This window comes from Natrix helvetica, assembly GCF_964273705.1.
Source record: "Natrix helvetica genome assembly, chromosome: 2".
Lineage (NCBI taxonomy): Eukaryota > Metazoa > Chordata > Lepidosauria > Squamata > Natricidae > Natrix > Natrix helvetica.
This window is the reverse complement of record NC_138552.1, coordinates 96,990,647-96,998,616: the sequence shown is the minus strand read 5'-3', so window position 1 is coordinate 96,998,616 and position 7,970 is coordinate 96,990,647.

The window sequence follows — 7,970 nt, the reverse complement described above, 5'->3', positions numbered from 1 at the left end:
TGATTCTTGATGAATGTATTTTTTATGTACACTGAGAGCTCACAAGACAAATTCCTTGTGTGTCCAATCATACTTGGCCTATAAAGAATTCTATAAAGAATAAAGGATTCTAAATACTAATGTTCTCAGATCTGCATAGATGCAGACAAAGAGAAGGAAGGCCTTTGCTTAATTGGTAGAGGAAAAAATTAAGCCAAATTGAAATGAACCGAATTCTTGTCATAAACGGAAACGGGTCCTGTGGGCTGCTTCAAACCTGAGAACAGAAATCCGCTGTCAGTGGCAGAAGAGCTCAAAACACCCTCTGAAATCTCTGCATCTATGAGGAATTGCTGGATGGTAACCGATAATTCCATGACATTGCATTTGTGACAGATCTGTGCTTGCAGAAACAAGTCTATGATTGCATACTAAGCTAAAGTGTGCTCCAGTCTTAATAGGTTAATTAAGTGAGGCAAGAAAGATTTCTCCCTCTTTGCTCTACCAACACGCAACAGGATGTGGATACAAGACATGATCTTGCTTTTTGAGATATGCACTTGCTGCTCTAATTGTGTACATTTATAACATGTACTCAGATGTAAAGATTATTACTAAATGAGTATAAATAAGGATGGCTATCTTATTTATCATATGCTACTACAGTACTTTTCTCTTCAGCCAGGATTTCTGAATTGGTTGCTTTGCTATTTCTGATTATGCTTAAAAGCCAAGATGTTTAAATTTTAGCAATAGCACTTAGATCTTTATACCGCTTCATGGTGCTTTACAGCCTTCTCTGGGCAGTTTATAGAGTCAACATATTGGCCCCAACAATCTGGGTCCTCATTTTACTGACCTTGGAAGGACGGAAGGCTGATTCAACCTTTAGCCCCATCGAACTTCAGACTGTGGGCAGAATTAGGCTGCAATATTGCATTCTAACCACTGCGCCATCACAGCTTAACCATTTAAAAACTATGTTTCAGCTTTTCTGTATTATTTGTCACATATGTCTGGGAAAGGCATGGAACACCTGAAATAGCAATTAATATAACTCAGTGCCATTTATTGTCACCTGTACACCTAAGCAGATGTTGAAAAAGGAATCTGGACCACCAGGAAAGCTGAAAACTATGAAGAATTTTCCGTGTCATCTGCCTTCTAATGGTCAACTGGATTTTTGCAGCCTAGATCTGGTAGCCTTCTCTATCCCAGCATTGGATTTAATTTAAGTGTTTGGATTAATTTCTCATTCAACTTGAAGGAAGCAAGTATTTTGAAGAGTGCCCGTGTCCTCCTCTCTTATTACATTCTGTAGTTCAGGTATGTAAAAAAAAAGTCACAAAGAAAAGTCCTTTCTAAACATGGGGACACAAGGGCAAAGATGATAGAAAGCAGGATATTATGATCAGATAGAGATGCATTACGCAGTATGTGATACGATTTTCTCTTGTCCCTTTAGACTGGCTTGTTGTCCTCAAGAGTGATGGAAGAGGATGCTCAGTCCTCAAAGTTAAGTATCAGCTGTCAAGTGTGGTCAATTGCTATAACTGGATTTCTCAATCTGTATATGCCTCAAGTAACAACATGTGATCTGATGTTACATGCATCCAGTTTTTATGTTGGCAAACCATAGTTTATACAGTTCAAATATATAAACCATAGTTTATCTAGGTAAACATATTATGGGTATCCTGAGTAAAGCGTACTTCTTGCCTTCTAGTCCTAAACTGCTTTTTTTCAATCTAAATATATGTTCTTCATTTTATGATAGTGCTTCATTTTGAAGACTGGATGCTCTATTATTTGTATATACACATTGTGGTTTTTATATATCATATTCCCATTAAGAAGAAAGGAAGGACACAATGAAATGAACAACCCCAAATAAATTAAACTTAAAATGTAATACTGTCTGTAAGCTCAATGCCTATTGACACACGCGCACACGCGCACATGCACACACATGTATGTATGTGTGTATGTATGTATGTATCTATCTATCATCTATCTATCTATCTATCTATCTATCTATCTATCTATCTATCTATCATCTATCTATATCAAAACAGTTTTCATGGCATGATGTGATTTCTCATTGCCTTCTTCCAGAGTATTGTTTCAATTTACCAAATTAACTGACAGTCTTAAGCTTCTCAGATAAAACCACATCAAATACTAAGCAAAGATGAACTTGTTTGGTTTCCAAATCAGCCATATACCTGGACAATAATTGAGAAAGAATAAGTTTGCAATAATAGAAACATCTCTTCCATTTAGTTTTCACATCACCAAAATAGATTTCTAAGCTTCATGTTAACCTTCCAAATGTGAATAAATGCCTTACTGGCTTGGTGAATCCTCTCATCAGGAAAGCTGAAATGTCACTAAGTGATGTGCCAACTTTGCTTATTCATCCTAATGGGCTGTTAATTGCAGAGGTTCATTAAAAACACTTGGGTGTCAACTGGCTAACAAGAAACAAGAGTAATATGATTCCGTAATGAGGATGCTGAGATATGTCTGTTACTGTAGGCAACTCTAATGCCGGTTACAGAACAATCCAACTAAAGTTAGGGATTATTATTTTTTTTCAAAAAAGGCCCTTCAAGAGAAAGTTTGTATATAAAGCTTTTGTTTGAAAGCGGTCGGAATTAAATGAGCTCAACTTTAGCTGACCATTTGTTTGACATGTCTCTTCCCCTACAGTACAACAAAACTGTAGGAGAAGGAGTGGCAAAATCTAGGGGTGGAGTCCACTTGTGACTATGTAGGAATTCCAGGCTGATCCCTCCTTTATCTCTTCCCCCAGGTTCTAATACTCCTCCTCCTACAAAAACCGTTTTACCTATATAATGGTCCCTAATCATTGGGGGGTTGGTGAACCCACATGCAATTTGCAGAAGTTGTTGGGAGCTTCTAAAATGGGGAGAGGGGCCTGCCCTTGCACAAAATGGTTAATGTGGGAAATATTAAAAATGACAAAGCACCGATTTTCCAGAATGCTATCTATTGCAACATTCCCTTTTATATGACACTGTAAGAAGCCCCCACTTTAGTATTGGGAAATACTAAAAAGGTAGGATAAAATATTTCTCCTAAAGGAGAAATGAAAAAAAAAAAATCTTAAGGGAGGCAGAAACCGGCCCCGTTTCCCCTGCCCCAAGCAGAAACTGAGGAAGCCAGCTTTTAGAAATGCAGATTTGGTAATCCATTCAGAAAGAAGGGGTCAAGGCAGAAACTCAGATAAGCAACAAAGAAAAGGTTGACAAAATTAGCTCAGACAAGCACCTATGATTTGCATTTCCCCATGTGCCTATATAGCCAGCTATGACCCCATAGGAATCTGACAACAGCCAATAGAATATTAAAGGACATGGTCTTGCACAGGAACAGGAAGCTCAGATACAAAGCCCAAAGAAGGTATAAAACCCACCCACTCTCAACTCCCATTTGCTCTGAATCACACGAGGTTGGTGGTTTTGCTTCATCAATAAAGGGAAGCTTTCTTTCCAATCAGCTTCCATTTTATTTCCAGTGTCTTTTTCCCAGCTTGGAACTGGACCAGAGGTGGTATTCAGCCGGTTCTCTCCAGTTCGGGCAAACCAATAGTGGCAGCTGTGGGAGGCTCCACCCACCCGCCCCGATGTACTGCGTGAGCACTGCACATGCACAGAAGGTGGTGCATTTTCTTTTTGCAAGTGGGCCTAACAAAATTTCATTTGCCTTCCCTTCCTTGTTTAGATATGTATTTTATTTTTTATTTTGGCAAAGCTTTGAAGCTCAAAGCATTCTTGCAAACGAAGATGATGTCGGAGTCTAGTGCTGCGCATTGTGGCTGTGCCTACATGAATAGAATGCTTTTAAAGTGGGAGGAATGAAGAGCGAGATGCAGTGCAAGGGGACAAACACAAGGATGCCTTGGAAACTCCGTCGGTTGCGGGGAACCAGAGTTTTATACAAAGAAGATTAAGAGAAGAAAGGAAGCTTGGGAAAGAAAAGAGAAAGCTTGGTAGCATCCTACGAAAAGCATCAGACTGTTTTGATGTTGTCGTTTTTTCAATTGTGTTGCTGGAGAAAACAGATGAGAATAACTTGATCCCAGGGAGAACAAGCCAGGCTGCTCACTGAAAGCACTAAAGCTGAAGTTTAAAAATACTGGATACATAGTTCAAAGGCAAAAGGCACTGGAGGAGATCCTGGAGACGTTGCTGGTGATACCAGGCTTTTCTGTAATCTGAACATTTCTGGGCTTCTTGATGTTTTTTTTTAAAGCACAGTCTCTCTTTCTTTCTGTCTCCCACCCCACCCTCCACCCCTCCAAATGCTTCACATAAGTGATATGCACTTGGTACAGAGGTGGTATTCAGCCAGTTCGGACCGGTTCAGCTCTGATGATCAGATGGCCCCGCCCACCCGCCTCTGCTCTATCCTGTTCTTTATTTCCAGCTTTCTAGCTCAACTCAATCGCGCAACACAGCTGATTTCCCCTCCCATTGCTTCTACTTACTGTTGCTGACTTGGAAGGTAAGCAACTAAGCTTGTAAATGCTCCATTTTCAGCATTGCGTTCATGCGCAAAGCACACATGCAGGCAAAGTGCTCGCTCACCAAACCGGTTGTTAAACTGGCAGCATCCCACCACTGACTTAGAACTATACAATACAATACAATACAATAGCAGAGTTGGAAGGGACCTTGGAGGTCTTCTAGTCCAAGCCCCTGCCTAGGCAGGAAACCCTATACCGTTTCAGACAAATGGCTATCCAACATCTTCTTAACTAAATTGTTCTGAATCAAGGAAATGTTTTCAGGACCACAAGTGATTACACCATCCCTTTCAGATCAAAATCCAGACCTATCCCACCTCTCCCTTAATGTTTCTTTGTTTCAGCGATATAACCTTGGAGTTTGTCCTTAAGCTATTGCTAAAATAAAACCACTGAAAACTTACTATTTAATTGCTAAATACTTTGGAATCTGTCTGTAGATCCTAGAGTGATGTGGACCAGAAAGTGAAAAGATCTTTTCAAAGCAGGCATAATAGACCTTAAAAGATGGGACAGTCACAGAACGACCCACTTGCAGTTAAGAATGTGTGTCAGCCAAAGTGTAAAAGTCCAAAGTTTTGAAATGTCCATCTGACTAAGAGAGAGCTATGCATGACTCTGTTTCTTTCTTCAATCCCATCAGTGTGGCTCCAAAGTCTTCAGCACTGATTATTTCTTCTCCAAAGTATAGCAGAGCTAGGGAGCAAGGCTACGCGAAGAGGAATCTTAGCTGAGAATTCAACATTAGTTGATCGATGCTGAAGTGATCTCAGCAACTTAAATTTAGGTAAAACTCCTGATCTGTTTCCACTACTAGTCCTACCAAATCAATAATCCACAAGTGGACAATTCACAGACAGACTATTAATCAGACAACAGTCAGATCTGATTTTTGAATATTGGGAAGGATTTTGTCCCAAATATATTTGTTTTCTTCTCACTTAAAAAATATTCTTGTCCTGATGCAACTTTATCTGACCTGAAACTTTTAGGGATGGTCAACTATAGCCCATCATGCCCACGTAGTCATGTTATTCTGGGGGGGGGATTAATGGGACATTAATAGCCATGGCATGTGGGTAGCCCAAAAGTGGAAAAGTTGATCACAAAACGTATTTACCAAAACCTTCTTCTAAGAAACATTTGACAGCCTTGACCCTGAATCTGTTCCTTGGAAGTAAACTTTACGTTACGGGTCTCAAACTCATGGCTCGCAGGCCGGATGTGACACATGCTGGCCACGCCCCCATCACAGTTTAGCGAAGGGGGGAAAAGTCGCAATACGTCAGTAGTAGTTAAGTAGTTTTATATACAATATTGGACTGAAATTTATATTATTACATCTCTCCAGGATCCAGATGATGCCAGCCTGCTGGACTTTCATGAAGCTGATTTTCCTCTTGAGTGTTGGACCTGGGGGTTCAGTTCAATACTCAAGGGGGTTAAGGAATTTAATTTTTAGGACAAGTACATGCACTTCGGTGGTGGGTTGCCAATTTTTTTACTACCAGTTCAGGCACGCTCCCGCACATGCTTGTGCGTGCATGCGACACTTCTGCACATGTGCAGAAGCATCCGGGCAGGTGGGCGGAGTCTCCTGCGGCCGCTACTACCAGTACTACCCAATCCAGGCTGAACCAAGAGCAACCGATCTCTGATGCACTTGGCCCTTCACTTTCATTCCCTCACCCAAATAACTTTGACTTCATATAAAATGAACATGATCTTGGGATTGTTCTGATCTGGTTACTGTTGTTTATATGTTCGAAATTATGCTTTCAATACTAGTTCCTTTGTACCTTATTTGGAAAGTTAGTGGCCTTGTTTGTGGCTGCAGTTGTTAAACAATGTTTGTAGAAAGCACATCTGTGTAAAAGTTGAGGTGTGCAAATTAAGGGTTATCTATACCCAGCAAACCATTCTGAAAAATATGAAGAGGCCAAGGTTGAACTCTTTGGAAAGACAATGAAAGGGATCTTTGCAGTTGGATGTTAAGAGACCTTCTTTTCTATGGGGCAAAAGTCCTTGGCACAGTAGAAGACTCTGCCACTTTCCAGGGGTCAACAGAGCACAATTTTACTCTTCTTGATTCCCCTTTCCCTCTGGCAAAGAGCTTCGTAATTTGCCTGCTAACATTCACTTTGGAGAAGCGCAATTTAAACCATAGCTATCTATCAGCTTCCTTTATAAGGAATCTGGCAGGTACCAAAGTAGATGTCCATGAACACAGATGTTGTGCATTTCAAACATAGTCAATTCTCTTTCACATACAAGAAGAAAAGGAAGGATGCCTATGGATATGCCGTCATAGCCAAAAACCCTTCCTTGGCTGGTAGATGCTTTACAAGATTCAATCTCTTCCTCATGACAGTTCTGCTCTGCTGAAGTTTATAAAATGCAGCAAAATGTTGAAAAGTCTTCCAGATGAAGCAATTATGTTTGTGAATGAGAAACCTGAGCCTGCACCGCAAAAATTAGGGCAGAAGATGGAAATGAGGTTGGCCACGAAAAAAACTATATTTACTCTAATGTTACTACAACCTAATTTAGCTTGCATTGAATTGTTTTATTTTAAATGTATTTAAATGTAAATCAATTTAATAAAACATTAAAAGTAATGTGTTAATTTTAACCTTCTGCTTCTCTGTGTGTATATGTACTGTACATACATACATACAGTGTATGTGTATACCAGTGGTGAAATTCAAAATTTTTACTATCGGTTCTGTAGGCATGGCTCGGTGGGCATGGCTTGGTAGGCGTGGCAGGGGAAGGATAGTGCAAAATCTCCATTTCCACCCCACAATGGGGCCAGCCAGAGGTGGCATTTGCCAGTTCTCTAAACTGCTCAAAACTTCCGCTATCGGTTCTCCAGAAACTGTCAGATTTCACCCGATGTATACCTATACTATACGTATACATATCAGTGACGTGCGGTGAGGTTTATGGCAGGTGACGCTGGTGACGTCATCAGCGCGCTCCGCGGTCCCCTTCATGTTGACTCAGGAAGGAGGGGAATGGGACCACGTGTGCAGGAGGCTGAAGCTGCCTCAGCCCCCTGCACACGTGGTCCCATTCCCCGCCTTCCTGAGTCAACATGAAGGGGACCGCGGCTCGCACTCTGTGGTCCCGCAGCTCGCGCTCCGCGGTCCCCTTCATGTTGACTCAGGAAGGCGGGGAATGGGACCACGTGTGCAGGAGGGAGGCTGAGGCTAGAGGAGCCTCCTGCACACATGGTCCCATTCCCGGACCACGTGTGCAGAAGGCTCCTCAGCGCCTTTTCCCTTTTTTTATTTTCATGATGAGAGCGGTGAGGCCCTGACCGCACGTCCCTGATACATATAGATGAAATATAACTATTCTATTGTATGGAGTCTTTGTGCTCCCTGAGCTTGGTTGTTTGCTTGCAAAGATTTCATTACTCAACTAGGTAATAAGG